Consider the following 19,994-nt stretch of genomic DNA (forward strand, 5'->3'; position numbering starts at 1 on the left):
AAACTTTCATGAATATTTAAAAACCCATACTCACTAGAGAGAGTTTTGATAATTGCAAGTTCCATTCTAGTCTGTTGTATTGCAAGTAAATGTTCTGTCTCAACATGGCTTACATCTCCTTTTTTGAAATGACGGAATCTAATGCCTTTCCTTGCTCAAGTGCAAGTCTTGTGTTCCCATAACAAGAGAGAGGTTTGCAAAAACACCAGCTAAGTGTCTGCTGCAGTCACCATGTTCTCAGCTGCAGGGGAGAGCGGACCTTTGGGGAAGTTATTTGGCATTTAAAGCAAGTGGTTCCCCAGGCAGCTGCTGGATGGAGCTGAATATTTTGTTAAATGATTTCCTTCTCTGACCTTTATTACTAATGAATCTTCTTTAAGAAGCATTTAAAGAGTAAAAAGAAAGGTTGTTATTATTAATCTCCTTTTTCTTTGCCCACAGAACCCAAAGAAATGGTGTTACCTGGCAAGAGATCTGTCCTTTACGAGAAATCAGACCAAGGTAGGAATGCTTATTTTAAATTTTTTTTCAGTCTGCTTAATTATGATACATGAAACTAGTTGGCTATCCTTGATTATAAGTTTTAGATAGTGAGTGACCTATCAAAAAAGTAAACCGTAATCTGAAAAGAGAAGGAAGGATATATGATGGTCACCACATACATAAAGTGAACAGAAACTTAAAGATATATATACTAACTTATGAAAATATTGTTATGCTTTTTCATTTATATTTATATGAACAGGATCTTGACTAGAAAATGTGCATCCTCTTGGTTTGTAAATAATGCCAATTGGTGTGTGCTGTGTACAAATGATGGACAATTGGAGATTAGACTCTTGTCAGGGTAAAGTGATGAGAGTTTTTCATTGATTTAAGCATTAGGTGGCTTCACATATTTTTTGAATATGCAAAAATTTCATTACAAATTTCTAGAAAATTTCATAGAAAATGCCCTTGTATGAGACATATATTTTCTTTGGAAAGATTGAATTATATCATACAGCTGTTGAAAGCATGCCTGATTATGTTTAACAGATTGCATATTTAGCTGCTAAATTTTCAAATTGCCATGTGATTTATTTACATATGTTGTCCTAAGAATATGAAAACATGCAGATATTCTAATGACATTCGTGTAAACAAAGTGTTAGTATAGATACAAATATACAATGTGTGTGTTTTATGAAACTGACACCTCAAAAATATTAGTTTGAGAGAGGTTAGCATTCTGAGAATGAGACATATCTGAGCATAAGCCACTTACATAGTTACAAAGATGTGTATGTCTATGTAGATGAACATAAATAATACATTAGCTGAAATGTTTTATATGGGTGTGTCCTAATTGGAACGGACTGGGTTTTATTTTTGAAGAATTACTGAATTCCTAAAGAGAAATGAATACTGAAACAAAAGTAGCATTTAAATTTAATAGGCATCAGCAGAAAACTTGATTCTGAACTTTGTGCAATTGAGTGTACATTTTTAAATTGAATCACAAATTGGGACATTTCTACTAATTTATGGCTTTTAGGTCCTCAGAGGAGATGTAAACTTCTTGAAAATAACTTCTCTCCTTTAAAGGGAGGTTTTGAAAATGTTCTGTCCAAGTTTTATGTATGTGTACTACAATGTTAATTCATTGTAAAACATTTCTAAATGGTTAATGGTTAATGAAATCAGTTGAGGGTTGTTGTTCACATAGAATTATTAACTATAACTCCCCAAAGAGGGACACGATAATGAGAACTAATACTTAGACAATATTTGGGATTGTCTGATGCTGTGTTGTACAGTGTAAACACAGATATAAGTATTAGAAAACTTTGTGTGGAAGAAGAATTAATGGAAGATGATACAACAGAGAGAGAGAAATGCATTGAATGAGAAGGAGCTAATAAGATAGTCAAGGCTCTTTGCACTTTGGAGTAAAAGAGTTAAGGGAGCACAGACTCTCTAGGATGCATTTGTTTAAAATTCTTTCTCCAGAGGTAGGTATATGCCAATATATTCAATTTATTAGGATTTTATTTATTTAAAATATGGATGGACTTATTTAGAAATAAATCTGTTAAAGGAAGATCTGGGGTGAGGAAGAGAAATTCCAATTAACATGGAAGAATTTCCAGCACATAACTACCCAAAGTAACAAAACTGACTTCCTCTTACGTTTTATATATGCAGTACCCAAAGATCAAGTGCTTTGGTATGCCAAAACTTCCGAAGAGATTATTATCTAGGGTATGTGTGTTTTCATGGAGGGTAACAGCAGAGTGTGGAAGAGTAGGTTGGTGTAGCAAAACTGATGTGATTGGATTAACAGGTATCTTTATGCAGATACTTAATGGTTCTGCATTTGATTCTTTTTAGAAAAAATTTAAATTTGCATGTGATATTTTACTGCATAGTTATTGGTATCCATCAGACATAGTATTCTTAATTTTATCCTCAAAATATAGTGGTAACTTCAATTAGCTCAAAATGTCCTTCTATATATTTTTAAGGCTATATATTCAAGTAGAGATGCATTTTTTTAAATTGTTGTTCAAGTTTCTATATCCTGGAAATAGATTGAATTTCAGTTAAGAAAATTTCACATCCGTAAATTACTTTTTATCATGTAGGGAGTTTCATTCTTATATATAGTTTGCTTCCCTTTTATGAAGTGGCATACTAAAGATTCAGCGTTTTTGGGGTATACTCTAGGTTGAATCTAGGCTTAATATAAGCAGAATTTTGAGAATTCAAAATGTATAGTCTAGTGTATAGTTTTGTTTAAAGGCACTTAGGTATTGTTTACAGATAAGTTTCATCATGATTTATTGATACAGATCATTTTAGATGATTTTGAGCTTTAAAAGGATGATCTTGTGACATTTTAAGAGTTCATTAAAAATTTTATATTATACTATATAATACTATACTACTATAGTAATAACAATAACAATATAATAATAGAAATGAAAGTATTAATATTGGTTAATTAAATAAAAAGTTAATGGCTGTGAATTTAAATGAGTTAGATACATTTCTAAATTTGTAATGTCTGATGCAATTCTCAGTGTATGTTCTATCCTATGCTTTAAAGTGACAATCGTAACAACTGGCAAAGTATGTTCCCAACTGGTTTTTTAACTGAAACCACAGAATAAATCTTAGATACTCTCACGCAGAAGTGATCAAAAAGCATTTCTTAAAGAGAAGCTTACATAAGAAGGAACTGTTAGAGTTTTTAAGACTACAGTTACAGTTTAAGAATACTGTTACAGTTTTTAAGTGGTTTTGGTGGTTTTATAATGTTAGTTACGGTAGCTCTTTTCTAGTAGACTTTTCTAGTACTAACATATTGAGATGCTTTATGTTTTTGAAATTTTATGAAGATCCCTTAGTGTTATAAATCATAACATTTTGTAGAATTGACTCCTGCTAACGTTTATGTTTTTCCATCCATTCCCTACCTATATTTCTTATTTATTTCTCTAATTTACCTACATACTGTACATATTCTTGCCTTTGCTTATGCTCAAAACTCCACTCAGAATACCAAGTCTTAGTTCTCCTTTATTCCAAAGCATATATGCACTTAAGTGTTCTTGTACCCTCGTCCCGTTAGAACCCTCTCCTTTAGCCTACCTTCTGTCACACTCTCATGGATGTGCGTCTCTTGCTATGTTCTCATGTATGTGCACATATGTATAAGAAGTCAGGTGCTGCATGAAGACATTTTGTGAAGGATGGCCCATATGTGTGTCAATAGTCCCGTAAGATTATAATACAGCCTGGATGTATAGAAGCTTATACTATCTAGGTTTGTATTAGGCAATTGTGCCACTGTGTGAACCTCATAGAGTGCACTAAGGACACACTTCCCAAAACACACTATCATTAAGAGATGCATACTGCATATGTACATAAACAATGGCACTTCTAAAAGTTTGCAGAAAATGGAATTAAAAGATTTGTTTGGTACAAAAAGCTTTAAAATCCAAACATATTTCACCTAATGTGCATTTTCTATGAACTTGCTGAATTATCTTCCTATGTAAGTTTGTCTCATTATACATATAGGTACACATACAGACATGAGCTATGATTGTAACAATGTTTTGTCTGCATCTACTTCCACTCAGAATAAAGTAGCAAAATCTTGAATGAGTGAACTCACTGAACCTCCAGGATATCTATTGAAGCATTATTTAAAAGTCTAAAAGGCCCCATTGTGTTTTGAGAGTTATAATTTAGCTATGTTTTGTATTAATTGGTACTAGCTTGAGAACCTGCTATACCGTTTCAATGAGAATAAAACCTAAATTCATCTAATTTATAAAGCACTAGAAAAATACATTATTTTCATATAATTCAATCACCCATTGGATCTGCCACTTTGCACATTATTGGAGAAATATCTAACCCGAATTACTCAACAAAGGTACTTTTGCCTAAGAGCAAAAGCAGTGTCTTATGAAAAATTACCTATTATGTATTTATTTTGGAATCAATAGGAAAAGTTATATTGTTCTAGTATAATTTTCTAATTTGTTCTCTTATTCATTTATCAGGAATGTTTGCTAGCTGTGTTCAAGTGCTCTAGCTGCAGTGGAGGTACACGTAGAGCTGGAAAGTCTCTTTCACGCACACATGTGCATACCCACATGAAAGTACCATCCATCCATTTACCCAGGTTACAAAATTTACCTTCATGCTTGCAAAAATTATCTCTGTGCTCTTTATTTTTACACAAATTCAATTTCTTCTGTGTTCCTTTGTATGTCATCATTAATATGGACAGCTGAAAGCTATTAAATCCACTCCTGATTAATGTTTTGTGTCCTCAGTAGTTGAATCTCATGCCTGTGAATTTTGTGACCATTTTAAATATGTGAAATCTGAAATTGTATATGCCTAGCTCTATGCTGGAGCTTCTCTCGACAATCAGGAAATTACCTAAATGCTAAACGTGGAAGTTGGGATAGGATTATGGTTATTTGGCAAGTTTGTTGAAATGAGCTCTTCTGGGGTTGGGGCCAATGCTTAAGAATTGGGGTTCCCAGGGATTTGGCAATTCTCAGTTAAGCTCTAAGGACATTGAGGGTATTGGTTTCTTTAAGACTTAAGCATTATGTGTTAGCTTTTTATTTCTTTAGTTTTTCAGTATTAGCATTAATTTGTTAGGGGAATCAAGTCATGAAGCAAAGTGGGCAGAGCGAAAATAAAGGATTAGTAACATAAGATGTTCGCTAGACTAAGTGCACACATGAATATAGTACCCTCTCTTCTCCCCTAACACATTTTAATATTATGCCACTAGATGGCAGCAGCAACCTCCTAGGGTTCCCACGGCCTAGCAACAACAAAAAGGTACTTCATTAGAAAATCTTATCTCAGAATATTAACTACCTATTTTGCAAGTTTGCAAACTGGCTTTTGAGGTATGAGGAGTAGGGTTACAAACAAGCATTTAAATATATTTTGAAATTATTTGCTAATCAATTTCTGTATGTATCTAGTAAGTCGTTTGCTTCCAGTATTCTCTGTACCATGAGATGGCATGAACAATTTTTATATGTGGGATGTAATTTTTTCAGAAATTATACTCAATACCAAAGCTCTAAACTGCCATTGTTGTATGAGTATTTCTGTTTTTGGTTTGCTTCGTTCTGTTTCTGTGAAAGTGTTTTTGGTGTGATCACCTTTAGAAGACAGTGGTTTTAATTTGTCAGCATCCATATCTGTGCCCTGTGAACCTAGTACTGTCTAAACTCTGCTGGCCCTGTCTTCTGAGGATACAAGATACTCAGCACGTGTTGATAGATGCCACAAAATTATCTAGAGATGGGAAAACATTTCCCAAATGTTATAATACATTTCCCAAATGTTATAATATATATCATTGTTTAGTCCTTAAAGAAGTAGGCAAAACTGACTTCAGATTTTTTTTTCTAGCAATAAAGAAATGGTGGTATTGGCCAGAGTGCAATAGGAAGAGATAATACCTTAGATGATGTAGTTAATATCTGATCAGATCAGAGTCACATTACCAGGAAGAACCTGTCTACCCTCCTGGATTTTAGGCTGCAGAGTGAATTCAGTCATAGGTGATTGGCTGCACAATGACCGAGTACTGGGCAGATTTATAAGTGATAATGAGAAAGGAAGAGTTGTTCTCATTTCTGAGGGGAAAAAAAAAAATACGAAAAACAAACCTCACTGCTTTAAAATGCATTTTAAAAATTTCTCAGGAAAAAACTTGAAGAGTATTATGAAAATAGTTCCTTTCCTGAGCAAACTCTATGAAGGACAATTTTAATGTAAATGTTACAATCTCATCACTGTTAAGATTTTAATTTTTTTTTTCTATTTGGTAGAGTGAGATAGGGCTTGCTGTTCATAGGCTAAAGAAAGAATTCCTTTCACATTAAAGTTACATTTGAGAAGTATTGCTTTAAGTTTATAAGAGTCATACTAAGTTTCTAGTATCCTGCATGTCTGTTTTAGAAGCAGTAGTGAAAGGGACTTAGCATTTTCCCAAAACTGTAGTTTTTATTCTTTAGTTAAGTTTATAGATAGGACAAACATCTGAATTGATGCTGCAGTTACTTGACCCATGTGATTACCTCACATGGTACAGGTACAGGGATGAAGGGCTGTTAATAACTGGAAGACACAGTATTAGCCAAATGTTCTGTTAAGGCACACTCAACCTTGGGCCTGGTGAGGAAGCACATAGCTGGTTTTATCTGTAATTTTCCAGGCCTTACTTCCCATTCCTAACTCCTTAAAAGGGGTTTAGGCTGGGATCTGTTGTCAGTAATCACTTTCTGGATCATTTATAAATAGCTAAATGACAGTTGTTCATAAAGAATTTTGCATGGGAGAGGCTGCCAATTGTAAACAAGCTGTCCCAGCTCCACTTTAAGAAGCTAACTGCCATTTTCATACACATCACGGCATTTCTTTTCAACATGTTCATTTGCTTGAAGATTGACATGGATTAAGTTCAAACATAGCATGCATTTCTTTTTGGGCTCTTCAAACACCTCAGTCTGACATACAAAGATATTTTCCCACTTCTGCGTCCCATCTTTCCAATCTCGTTTCCATTGGAGTTCTTACCCTGATGTTGGGTTGTAGCCCATCCTGCTTGGCTGAACTCACTTGTGAATTACTCACACATTTCTGCTTTGATGACTTCACATTTACCATTCTCTCTACCTAGAGAACGACTTTCTTCTCCCCTCCTTCAACTTCTTTTTTGATGAATATTTATCTATTGAAAGAGTTAAAGATAGAGAAGAAGAGTCAGAGACAGACCTCTCATCCTCTGGTTCACTCTCCAGATGGCTGCAATGACTGAGGCTGGACCAGACCTAAGCCAGAGCTTCATCTGTGTCTCCCATGTGGGTGGCAGGTGCCCAGGTACTTGGGCCATCTTCTGCTGCTTTCCCAGACTTATTAGCAGGGGCTGGATAGGAACGAACTGGAGCACCTGAGATTGGATTGCTGTTCATATAGGATGCTAGCATTGCAGGAGACAAGTTAACCTGCACATCAACAAATTTATTGTTTGGTGAGGACTCATTTTCTGGTCGGTAGATGGTGCTTACTAGCTGTGGCCTCACAATCTCCATTGGCACTCTCTTATCAGGTCATTAATATTGTTCATCAGAGTTTAACCCTCATTACCTAATCACATCCCAAAGACCAATCCCCTATTACCATCACCTTGAAGGTTAGGATTTCAAAAATGTGAATTTGAAGGAATATAAATATCCAGTCTGTTGTAATATCACAACAGCATTAACAGCTAGGGGCTGTTGGTACACATTTCAGCCGTCTTTTGTCATAGAAATACTGTTTAATAATACTTAATAACCACAAAACTCATTAGCACAAGTGTACATGTCAGGTTATCTAGGTGGTTTATGTTAATCTTAGATGGGCTTGCTCATGTATTTGCAGTCAGTTGTGGGTTGTTTTTTTGATCTTGGCTGAACTCTGTTGAGTTTCAGTGCCTTCAGCAAGGGCAACTGGGTTAATTCAGCTTTGCCCTATCCAGTTGGTCACCCTGCAACAGCCTATACTGTGCTTGCCCTCAGGATGGCAGCAAGAGTATAAGATAAGGAACACATAAATACTTCTTAAGGGCTCTTGATGCCTAGGCACAGAACTGACAAAAAAATATTGCCTTATATTGACCAAAGCAAATCTCAAGTCCAGCATGGAATCAAGATAGGAAATAACACTCTACTATTTGATAGGAGGAGCTACAGAACCACATCACAGTTATTTAGATAGTCAAGGATGGAAAATGGTGGTAATTTTTGCAGTCTATATAAAAAGATTTCCATTCTCCAAATGAAAAAAAAAAAAACACTAAAATGGAATGGGATTAAATAATTTGCTACAAGGGTAGATTGGGACCGCCATCTGGACTTTGAAAGAAACCCATTTCCCTGGATACACTGATTTGACAAGGGGTGGGCATGTGATATAAACAGAAAAATCCACAGCCCTAACATGATACATTATACAAGAGAGAACAGGACTCTGCCTTTAGGATAAAAATTATTAGGAATGTTGATTTATAGTTACAACTCATCTATTGTTCTACCCTGTAGAGAAGACAAGAAGACGTTCACATTTTTGAGAAATAAGACAACAGCTAACCAAGAAACGGGTAATGAATGAGGGTGATGTGATTGCATGATTTGAGCCATTGGATCCTTTCATGCTTGAAACATAATGCTTACTAATTTCTTTTTTTTTTTTTTTTTTTGACAGGCAGAGTGGACAGTGAGAGAGAGAGACAGAGAGAAAGGTCTTCCTTTTGCCGTTGGATCACCCTCCAATGGCCGCCGCTGCAGCCGGCGCACCGCGCTGATCCGATGGCAGGAGCCAGGATCCAGGTGCTTTTCCTGGTCTCCCATGGGCTGCAGGGCCCAAGCACCTGGGCCATCCTCCACTGCACTCCCTGGCCATAGCAGAGAGCTGGCCTGGAAGAGGGGCAACCGGGACAGAATCCGGCGCCCCAACCGGGACTAGAACCCGGTGTGCCGGCGCCGCAAGGTGGAGGATTAGCCTATTGAGCCACGGCGCCGGCTTCTTACTAATTTCTTAAGATAATACATTTGTTTTTTGCTATTAAATTAGTTTGACTAAGATTTCTGTCAGTTGAAAGCTATACAATTTTAGTTATTATAATGGTAATAGATTATTTTTTTAGAAATGTCCACAGCATTTGTTCTGGTCCCACATGCTCTTCTTGGTGCTCCACATCAAGAAATGCAGACCATTTTCTCTTCCCTTGAACCTTAATGGGTTTAAGTCTTATCTGATGAGCAAAATACTGTAATAGTGATGGTATGTATGTGACTTTTAAAGCTAGGTCATAAGGAAGATGTAGCTCCTGCCTGGAATTCCCTCAATTTTGGGATATTTCTCCTTAGAACCTGGTTTCATGTTAAGGGAAAGTCCATGTATTGTGACTGACTCTCCTATTAAGGTCCCAGTCAATAGCCAGCATTGTCTACCAGTTTTGTTAATAAAGAAGACTTTTGTTTGACCTAATTTCTGGCCTTGAAATAACCCAGGATGAGTGGAACAGAGGTAAGTTACTGCTATGCCCCAAATCCAAATTCATGAGCTAAACAAACATCACTATTCTAAGCTACTGAATTTCAGAATACTCTGTTAGGCAGTCACCAGGATTATGTTCTGACCTTCAAGCTGCTTGCTAAGGTTTTCTTCTCTCACTCAAACACCTCTGGATCCTGCTCCCACCCATTTACTTTGGTTTCTGCCATTTAGTTTGATTCACCAAGTAGATATGAACAGTTTGCATCAATTATTGTTTTCCATTTTTTTTTATTATGTAACTTTTCTTGAATGGGAATGGGCTAGGAACACTCAGTGTTGCTCCTGGTACTCTGTTAAAAGCCTGGGAAACTTGACATATTCTACTCCCACTCTCTGATATTATATTGTCTAATAAGATAGTCACCAGACATATATAATTATTAAATGAAAAAAATTAAATTGGTAATTCTTGTCATTTGCTACACCAGTCACATTTCAAATGCTCACATTTACATGTGTCTACTGGCTAACATATTGAACAGTGCAGAATTATAGAATATTTCCATCATGTCACAATTCTATTGGGTGGTGATGCTCTGATTTGCAATTCTTACAGGTGGTCCAAGGCTAAATCCTTTAAACATCAGGATATCGTAGTAGAAAGCTTTTGAACATGAACTTTTTTTTATTTGACAGGTAGAGTTATAGACAGAGAAAGAGAGAAAGGTCTCCTTCCATTGGTTCACTCCCCAAATGGCTGCTATGGCCAGCACTGCACCAATCCAAAGCCAGGAGCCAGGTGCTTTCTCCTGGTCTCCCATGTGGGTGCAGGGGCCCAAGCACTTGAGCCATATTCCGCTGCCTTTCTGGGCCACAGCAGAGAGCTGAACTGTAAGAGGAGCAACTGGGACTAGAACCCGGCACCCATTTGGGATGCTGGCACCGCAGGCAGAGGATTAACCAAGTGAGCCACAGTGCCGGCCCCTGAACATGAACTTTTAAGAATCTGGTCTGCCTTTCCTAGGTATGAGCTTTGAGAGAAGACAAAGATGAGAATTTCTACTGCAGTTAATAGGGTTATATTTCATACACATGAAAAGTGTGACTTTTGTAGCCTTATCTACATTCTTTTCATAATCCCTGGAATAGGAGAACAATGTTTGATTTTCTTAGCTACAGTACTTCCCTTTCTTCAATCCTGCCTGACTTTTAGAACAAGTCAATTTACAAAAGTTATCCTACTTACAAATGCTATCTCTCTGAAAACACTTACAGACCCTGTTCTTCCAGCAGAGAGTCTTCATGAGCTCACAGGACTCCTGTTGACTTGAAAGTGAACTCTGGCTATAGAGTGGCTATTATTCCCTTAAATAGAAAAATAATAACTTCAAGGCAAACGGTTCTTTATTTCTCTAGGTGTAAGTTTCCTTAAAAGCTTGTTTATTGATTTTTCTAGTAACAAGTGAGCTTGCAAGCTAGAGAAGAAAACAAAACATATTGAAGCAGGAAAATAATATCAATGACCAATATGTGTATTCATTAGCTTTATCACATTTGTCATCGGTCACCATAGGGCTGTGAAATTAAAAGCACCACAAACCCCAATTCCATTTTTTTTAAATGTTATTATAGAGTCCATAGAATTTAGCAGATCAGAAGGAAAAGCAAATACTTAAACTTTCAAGCCAGGTCCCATTCCTGTTAAATATGACTCTGCCTGGATTGATGACAGTTTGTGAAAAGAGTGCTATAAGTATGTGAACAGAAGAGAACATGAAATGAAGCCTGGTAAAGGAAAAAAAGCCTGCTGCTTTTGTCTCTACTCAATCTATCATATTGCTCAAAATACCCTCCACTAACACTGTTCCTAGAGGACGATATTTTCCTAAGTTTCTGAGCCATGTGATATCCCTTCAAAATCCTCTAATCAGGTAATTTTGGGAAATGCTGAGTTTTATATCTCTCACCAGTAGTTTTATGTTGTGCATTAAAATATTAGTTTTGAGAAATCAATCTTTTTTAACTTTGTTTAACCCAGCGTTTCCTAAAATTAGTGTACCATGAAATCTTTTTATATTTTAAATTGTATTTTATGCAATGCTCTTTGCATCCTGTGATACTAGGATTCAGTCCAAACTTTATGAAATGCTGCTTTAGAATGAAATTTTATTTCTAAAGAGGGCTCGTTTTGTAAGCTACCAGCAAAGGGCCACACTTCAATCCATCAACATTCTTTCTGACAGATTAACTTTCCTAAGTGTGCAGGATCCTAAAACTTTGAAGGTGTAGGAAAGCCCAGCACAGGCAATGTTTCCTAAAGAGAGCTGTTCCAGGGACTCCCTGGAAGCTCAAGAACCACCAAACATATTAGATAGGGCAAGGCTTCTCTTGGGACATGAAACTTTCAGAGCTATGTTTCTGGGAAGATCAATATTAGATAGTATCAAATAGATGATAGATGAAGGAACATTTTATGAGTGTTGCGTGACTCACAGTATTCAATCGCTTTCTTCACCTTCTAAAATAATTTTTCAGAACAGTAGTCTTTTCTTATTGTTTCTACTTTATAACCAATCACTTTGTGTCCAAAGCAGTTTCCAATTTACCTTCATTCCAGTAGAACGCCTTTTTCTCAAATAACCATTTATTTTCTGTTTGCCAAATAGAGTGGGCTCTTCCTGTATAAAGTCACTGGTTTCTAGGATTGTGGATTCTATTCAAATGCTTTTGACTTCCACATTTGTGTCTACTGCCTGGACAACATTTGGGTTTAACGTTGTATTCCCAGAGACATCTCAAACTTACATCCAAAGTTGATCTCATAAACTTGTACTATAAACTTCTTCCTCCTATGATCAACAACTATCACCTAGCTCAGAAACCTGAGAATGGTGATTGATTCATGTTTTGCTATTATTCTCTGGACAGTCTTGTCACCAAGTTCAATCTGATTTTGATGTTTCTCAAGATACTTCATCCCACAATCCCAATTTCCCTGCCCCTTTTTAGGTTCCAGCAAATCACATGGCCATAGAGCCAAATATCAGCTCTTCCTCCTGATGCCTGAGTGACTTTGGACCTGTTTGATATTCTCTTGTGCTTCTTCACCTCATCTGTGAGGTGTGGATAGTAGTAACACTACAGAGAAAGTTACTGTGACTTTGTGATAATCAAATGAGGATAAAAGATGGATATTGAAAGATAAAAGATGGATATTGTCTCCCTGAAAGCAGTATTCATTATTAGGAAAAAAAATCTGAATTAGTTGACATTTATATAGGAATGAATAAATTTTTAAAATGCTAGAGTGGAGAATAAAAATAACAGCAACTAAAATTGTGGTTGGTTTGAGTTCATGAGAAAATAATATTCTTTTGTGCAATTATAAAAGAAGGAAAGTGAACTCTTTTTACTACCAGTTATACCAATACAATTGATCATGTGTGTGATGGAGTAAATTTTTAAAAACAGAACCCAATGATAGGTCATGTACATTTGTATTATCTGCCCACCAGGGCTACCATGTAGGCATCTGCCTCTTGTAGGGTCAGCCAGCAAGAAATTGATGAGGAAAATGTCTTTACCTCTCATGATTTATTTTTTAATTCATATCAATATCACTTATTTCTACTTAATCACTATCTTAGTCTGTTCTTGCTATAATAAAATACATTTTACTATGAAATTTGTAAATAATAAATTTCTTTTTTTTTTTTCACAGGCAGAGTGGACAGTGAGAGAGAGAGAAAGGTCTTCCTTTTGCCATTGGTTCACCCTCCAATGGCTGCCGCGGTCGTTGTGCTGCGGCCAGCGTACCACGCTGATCTGAAGCCAGGAGCCAGGTGCTTCTCCTGGTCTCCCATGCGGGTGCTGGGCCCAAGCACTTGGGCCATCCTCCGCTGCACTCCCAGGCCACAGCAGAGAGCTGGCCTGGAAGAGGGGCAATCGGGACAGAATCCGGCACCCCGACCGGGACTAGAACCCGGTGTGCTGGCGCCGCAGGCAGAGGATTAGCCTATTGAGCCACGGCGCCGGCCAATAATAAATTTATTTCTCACAACTCTGGAAGTTGGGAAGTTCAGGGCCCAGCATGAATAGATATGGGTGCCTACACCTCCTTGCTGCTTTCTTGCATGGTAGCAGAGGCAAAGGGGACAAATAGCTCCCTGGCACCTCTTTTGTAAGACAACTGCCCATACAGGCTCCACACTCATAATTTGGTCACCTCCCACAGGTCCTACTTCTTCTACTTTCACATTGTGATTAAGTTTCAACATATGAATTTCAAGGGACACATTCTGACCACCACAATGGCTAGCAATATTTTTAAAACAATATTCTGACAGAGAACTGTATAGAGTAGCACATATTTTTTATGTGTTATCTCAGGCCTATCATAATCAGAAGAACACCTGATTAATGATAGTCACTCATTCTGTTAATAAATATTGCCCTCCTTCTAAGGGACATTAATTCTAGATGCTGGGAACCTAGCTATTTACATAACAGACTGAAATCCCTGTACTGCTGGATCTTATGCTCCAGTAAGAGGAAACAGACAGTAAAGAAAACAAATATGTGTATAGTGCTCTAGAAAAGGGTTATAGAGAAAGTAAAGCTGAGAAGGGGGAAATGGCAGCTTGTGGCAGCTGTATAGTTAGAAGTTTAAATATGGAGGCTTAACTCTGGCCTCAGAATCAGCCCTAAAGGCACTCGGATCTGGCTGAAAAGCCCATGAGAGTATTTCAGGCATGGAAAGCCAAGACACTCTGGCAAAAAGATCTCTGTGAGTGAGATCCCAGTGGAAAGAACAGGTCTTCAAAGAGGGAGGTGCCTTTCTCTGAAGGGAGGAGAGAACCTCCACTTTGACTATGACCGTGTCTAAACAAGATAAGAGTCGGAGAACTCAAGGGGCTTCCATAGCCTTGGAAACTCATAACTGGTGCATAGGGAGATTACTGATGCCATAAACAGGAGTGTCAATTGGTAAAGTCAACAACAGGAGTCACTGTGCACTTACTCCTCATGTAGGATCTCGGTCCTTAACGTGCTGTACACTGAGGCTTAATGCTATAACGAGTACTCAAACAGTATATTTCACTTTGTGTTTCTATGGGGGTGCAAACGACTGAAATCTTTACTTAATGTACACTAAACTGATCTTCTGTAAAAAAAAAAAAAGAAATTTTCAATTCCCAACTTGACTCTCACTGGGATTAAACATGACAATAGGTCTGATCTGATTTCATCATCATTTAAAAAAAATCATCTATTATTTTTCACTTTATGTTTCTGTGTGGGAGCAAACTGTTGAAATACTTACTTAAGGTATACTAAGCTGATCTTCTGTATATTAAGATAATCGAAAATGAATCTTGATGTGAATGGAAGGGGAGAGGGAGTGGGAAAGGGGAGGGTTGTTGGTGGGAGGGACGGTATGGGGGGGGAAGCCATTGTAACCCATGAGTCGTACTTTGGAAATTTATATTCATTAAATAAAAGATAAAATAAATAAATAAATAAATAAATAAATAAATATGGAGGCTTAGAAGTTTTCACTAAGAAGAGTTTGAGTGAAGATATGGAGGAGGTCATGGTCCCAGGGAATGGCTTTACAAAGCCAGGAGGTGATGTGGTTTCCTTTCACCAGGGTTACTTAGGCTACCCTTTGAGAATTGACAGGAGACCCATCATGGTCATCAGGCTGTTGTCATTAAATTTTCAATAAAATGGCAAGAGTGGATGTTATCAGGATGGTAGTTGTCAGAGTTGTACGTGGTAGAGGTAAAATACAGTCTTAATATATGTGATATTTCCAAACTCCATGCTCTAGTGTGCAGAAATTCCAGTATTTTAAGAGGAGACTGAAGAAGACGAATCTGGGAACAAAACAAAGAAGCCCTAGAAACACTAGAGTGATAGATAGGATGATAATTATTAGAAAGTGATGTCTGAGAAGTACAGGCAATGCAAATTTTAAGGTGTGAACAGTGTTCAGACAGCAGGGAATTCAACCATGAATGTATCTGAAGGGGGTACATCAAATTTGACAGAGAGAAGGCCAATGAGATAATCAAGAGGAATTTTAGCAAAGTTGCTGAAGCAGAAACAACAGATTGAAATTGAGAGGTATAGACAGAATATGGACTCATCATTCATGAAGCTTGATAGACACAGACAGATGGCTTTCAAAATATTTTTTCACCACATCCACAGTATGAAATACATTTTTGGTGATAATCTTCACATGCCCACACATATCCCATATACATAGATGAAAATAGTATGTTGTGTCATAGTTTTATGCGAGAAACATACTCTGACCTTTTCCATTCTCTTCCGTATAATTGCTTTATAAAAATGCTTGCCACAATGCAAAAAAAAATTGATTTTACAACCCACCTTCGAGTCTTGACTCACAATTTGAACACTGTGATCGTGGGCTGTGACTGAAATAAAGGATTAGCTATTTCAAAGGTGGAGAACATCTAGCCCACGGACCATATAAACCCATGAAGTCATTTGGTCTGGCCCTGCCAAGGCAACCTCAGGCAGGACTCAAAATTCAATAAATCTTTAGCTGGCTGATTTTTAAGCTGATAATTTTTATCCCTGAAAATGTTATAGGTATGGAAATGACCCTTGGCAGAAAAAGATTCCCTAGCCCTGTGATTTGATTCAATGACCACATTCTCTACAATGTCAGGTAATATGATATCTTGCCATTGTACTGAAACTTTCAGGAAAACAAAATTCCTTTAAAAATTAAGTTTTTAATCCTTCACTCTATAATTACAAACTAGAAATCAATTGGGAAACTAATCCAAACCTGTTTTAAAATCATTAAGAGAGTATATAGCTAAAAGCATTGGCTGTGCTCACAGGCAAGTGTTTCTTGGAAAAAACAAACATAGACTGAGATATACAAGCTTCTCTCTCTGCTTTTATTCTGTCACTGTGATAACTGAGCTGTATATGTGTGGCCTAGGGCAGAGTTGTCTGACTGTGCTGGGGAACCTTGACCTCAGTTGAAATTTCTGAATGGATGCTTCTTGAGCAGTGGTTGCCAGATACTAGAGCCTGATAAACACGTATCCAATAAATAAATGGAATGAGGTAATGTTCTTTAAAGGAAAGTTAACATCAGTCAATAACAATGACTATTTCCTCTGGAGACGTAAATCTATGCTATCACAATAGTAGAGCTTATAGACCTGGGTGAAAAATAACTCGAAAGGAATTGAGAAGTGAGCAGGGGCAAAAGAGCTTCCAAGATCAAAAGAAGATTTTTTTCCCCCTCCGAGAGGGGACTGTTAATAAATTGAGTAGGAAGATTTACTTAAAGATCAGAGAAACAGAAAAGAGGAAGAATGAGGGACAGGTATGAGAATCCCACTTAAGATTTTTTTCTGCTCTGAGGATGAATGGTTCCAATTATAGCTAAATTTGTAGAATGAAATGGGAAGATGAAGTTGTTGATGAATATATATGATTTTCTTTATGGATAAGCAATCAGTATCTGTGCTGGAAGTGAGAGGGTATATGTTGAGAGTGCTTGGTGATACTATTGACATGTTGAACTAAGTGAGTAGACGTTGACTTAAGGAAACAGCAATTGAAGGACGTGACTGGTTAGTAGTCCCATATCCGCAGTTTCAATTCTGCCTTCTTTCTCATTGGTTTACTGCTAAGGTCCTGAATTGGTAATTCACAGGAGCTAGACAGGGCCCATGGATTTGTTTATGTTTATTCTGTATTTTAATAAACTGAGATTTAAAATGAGCTTCACATCCATAAGCCGTACTTTGGAAATTTATATTCATTAAATAGAAGTTAAAATAAAATAAAATAAAATAAAATGAGCTTCATATGCAAATTTTAGATTTCAAGACTTAAAGAACCAGTCAGAAGATCTGGAGCTAATTCACTGAGGTTGAGCAATTGCTAGATTCCTTAGAGAATGCATGTATTCTCTTGCTTGCTCAGCCCCAACCATTAAGCAATCTGCATTTACACAGTACCCATATCACTCACTCATGCTGCTGGTCTGGCCCCTGCAGGCATATGAATGTGAGATCCATGCTTTAAATCTGAGTTGATGGGATTTGTCTTTGAAGTAAGTAGTAAAGGCAGCTTCACTTAGTTAGCCTTAGCCTGCTATGATTACAGCTTAATGGATTAATGGTTTTTAATGTCTGGCCATCACCATCTGTGACTGAGCTCTGGAAATAGATTTATGTCAGCCAAACCTTGAAGAGGAAGATTTATAAACAAATACCCCTAGCCAGACTAGACAATGAGCAGGGCACCCTTTCCAGGTTTTAAGGCCATTAAGCAGATTAAATTGTTACTTCTTTACTGATACTGCCTCTGAAAAGTTGTTACAAAATCTGTTATTGGGAATATAGATATACCTGGAAATATAGATAAACAAGATACTTTTCCTTTCCTCATAGAGCCTAAAATCCAAAGTGGAAGTTCAGAAAACTTAACAATTACAATAGTGTTGTACTCTGAGTATTCCAAGGTACATACTCTGTGTGTGTCTTGCCTAGGGTGCTAGGGACTGAGTGTTGGCCAGGCAACATGGAGTGAGTAAGAGATCCAGAAACAAAGGTGGTATTGCAAAGTCTGGAGATCTGAGATCATGAAGTTTGGGGGAGCCAGAAGGCAATTACCTATTACTGTAGGAGGAGGCAGGAGTAAAGTATAAGAGTTTTGGCTGAGAGAATGACAACACCAGGTCTTGACAGATTAGCCTTTTTTTTTTTTTTTTTTTTTTTGGACAGGCACAGTTAGAAAGGTCTTCCTTCTGTTGGTTCACCCCCCAAATGGCCACTATGGCTGGCTCACTGTGCCAATCCGAAGCCAGGAGCTTCCTCCTGGTCTCCCATGTGGGTGCAGGGCCCAAGCACTTAGGCCATCCTCCACCGCCTTCTCTGGGCTACAGCAGAGAGCTGGACTGGAAGAGGAGCAACCGAGACAGAACCGATGCCTCAATTGGGACTAGAACGCGGGGTACCGGTGCCACAGGCAGAGGATTAGCCTAGTGAGCCACAGCGCCGGCCCAGATTAGCCATCTTAATAGTGGATTTTAGGGGTCGGCGCCGTGGCTCACTTGTTTAATCCACTGCATCTGGCACTGGCATCCCATATGGGCGCCAGTTCTAGTCCCAGTTGCTGCTCTTCCAGTCCAGCTCTCTGCTGTGGCCCGGGAGGGCAGTGGAGGATGGCCCAAGTGCTTGGGCCCCTGCACCCGCATGGGAGACCAGGAAAAAGCACCTGGCTCCTTGCTTCGGATCGGCACAGTGGCCGTAGCGGCCATTTGAGGGGTGAACCAGTGGAAGGAAGACCATTCTCTCTCTCTCACTGTCTATAACTCTACCTTTCAAATAAAAAAAAGTAGATTTTAGTTCAGGCACAAACAGTATTCACCTGATAGTTTAAATTTTAGAACTGACTGTATTAGAGTTCTGTTAAGGAAGGTCACTTAGTTTTCATTGTGGAGAATATATACCAAGAAGTAAGGCCGGCAGCCCAGAAGTACTCTAACAGTATATCAAAGGCTTACCTATTTGCCAGCATTGTCGCAAGATCTTGTGTGATATCACATTTCACAATTACAATAGTCCTAGGAGACTTGGGTTTCTAATTATCCAGTTAACACAAAGAGATGAAAGCTTCAGAACATTAAGTAAATTGTTTTTTAACAAAAGTACAGGGAGTAAGTGGCAGAGCTTGGATGCAATCTCTTACGCTTTTTAAGATTTTATTTAGTTGAAAAGCTGAGTTATAGAGAGGGAGAGACAGAGAAGGAGATCTTCCATCTGCTAAGGTTTACTCTCTAAATGGCTGCAATGGCAAGGGCTTGGCCAGGCCGGAGCCAGGAGCTTCTTCCACGTCTCTTATGTGGTGCAGGGTTCCAAGAACTTGGGTGCATCTTCTGATTTCCCAGTGCATTAGCAAGGAGCTGATTGGAAGGGGAACAGCCAGGACTTGAACTGGTGCCCATATAGAATGCCAGCTTTGAAGGTGGCGGCTTTACTTTCTATGCCACGAGGCCAGCCTCAATCTCTTATGCTCTTAATCATTAGTCTACATCATCTCCAGTTCTTTTTTTTTGTACAATATATGGTCTAGAGGGTATAATATCTGGTCTAGGGTGGTTTAACTGGTTGAAGAGAATATCTGCTTTTGGAAGTGAGAATATGACTGGAGTGTATGTGCGTGTGTATTGAGATATGTGGGCAAGGCGTAGGGAGCAATATTTAATAACAGTTAAAAAGTAATATCTAGGATTTTGACTAGATCAATTAAGTTGATGGTGGCTTATATCTGAAATACAGGAGAAAAAGAATCATTCTGTCAGAGATGATGGCAAATTGAGTGAATTTGTGGGACCTGAGGTGCCATGA

The 19,994-nt window shown here is 37.9% G+C and overlaps 1 protein-coding gene across 28 annotated transcripts in view; it reads left to right on the top strand.

Moving 5' to 3' along the window:
• The window catches only part of INPP4B (inositol polyphosphate-4-phosphatase type II B), a 906,112-nt gene that overhangs the window by 164,024 nt on the left and 722,094 nt on the right, over positions 1–19,994 (top strand). For all 28 annotated transcript variants that reach the window (XM_070047524.1, XM_070047495.1, XM_070047496.1 and 25 more), the window contains exon 2: positions 442–501. The gene's annotated coding sequence lies outside the window, so the exon portion shown is untranslated. The remainder of the gene's footprint in view (positions 1–441; positions 502–19,994) is intronic.

This window comes from Oryctolagus cuniculus, chromosome 8, assembly GCF_964237555.1.
Source record: "Oryctolagus cuniculus chromosome 8, mOryCun1.1, whole genome shotgun sequence".
NCBI classification, from domain to species: Eukaryota; Metazoa; Chordata; class Mammalia; order Lagomorpha; family Leporidae; genus Oryctolagus; species Oryctolagus cuniculus.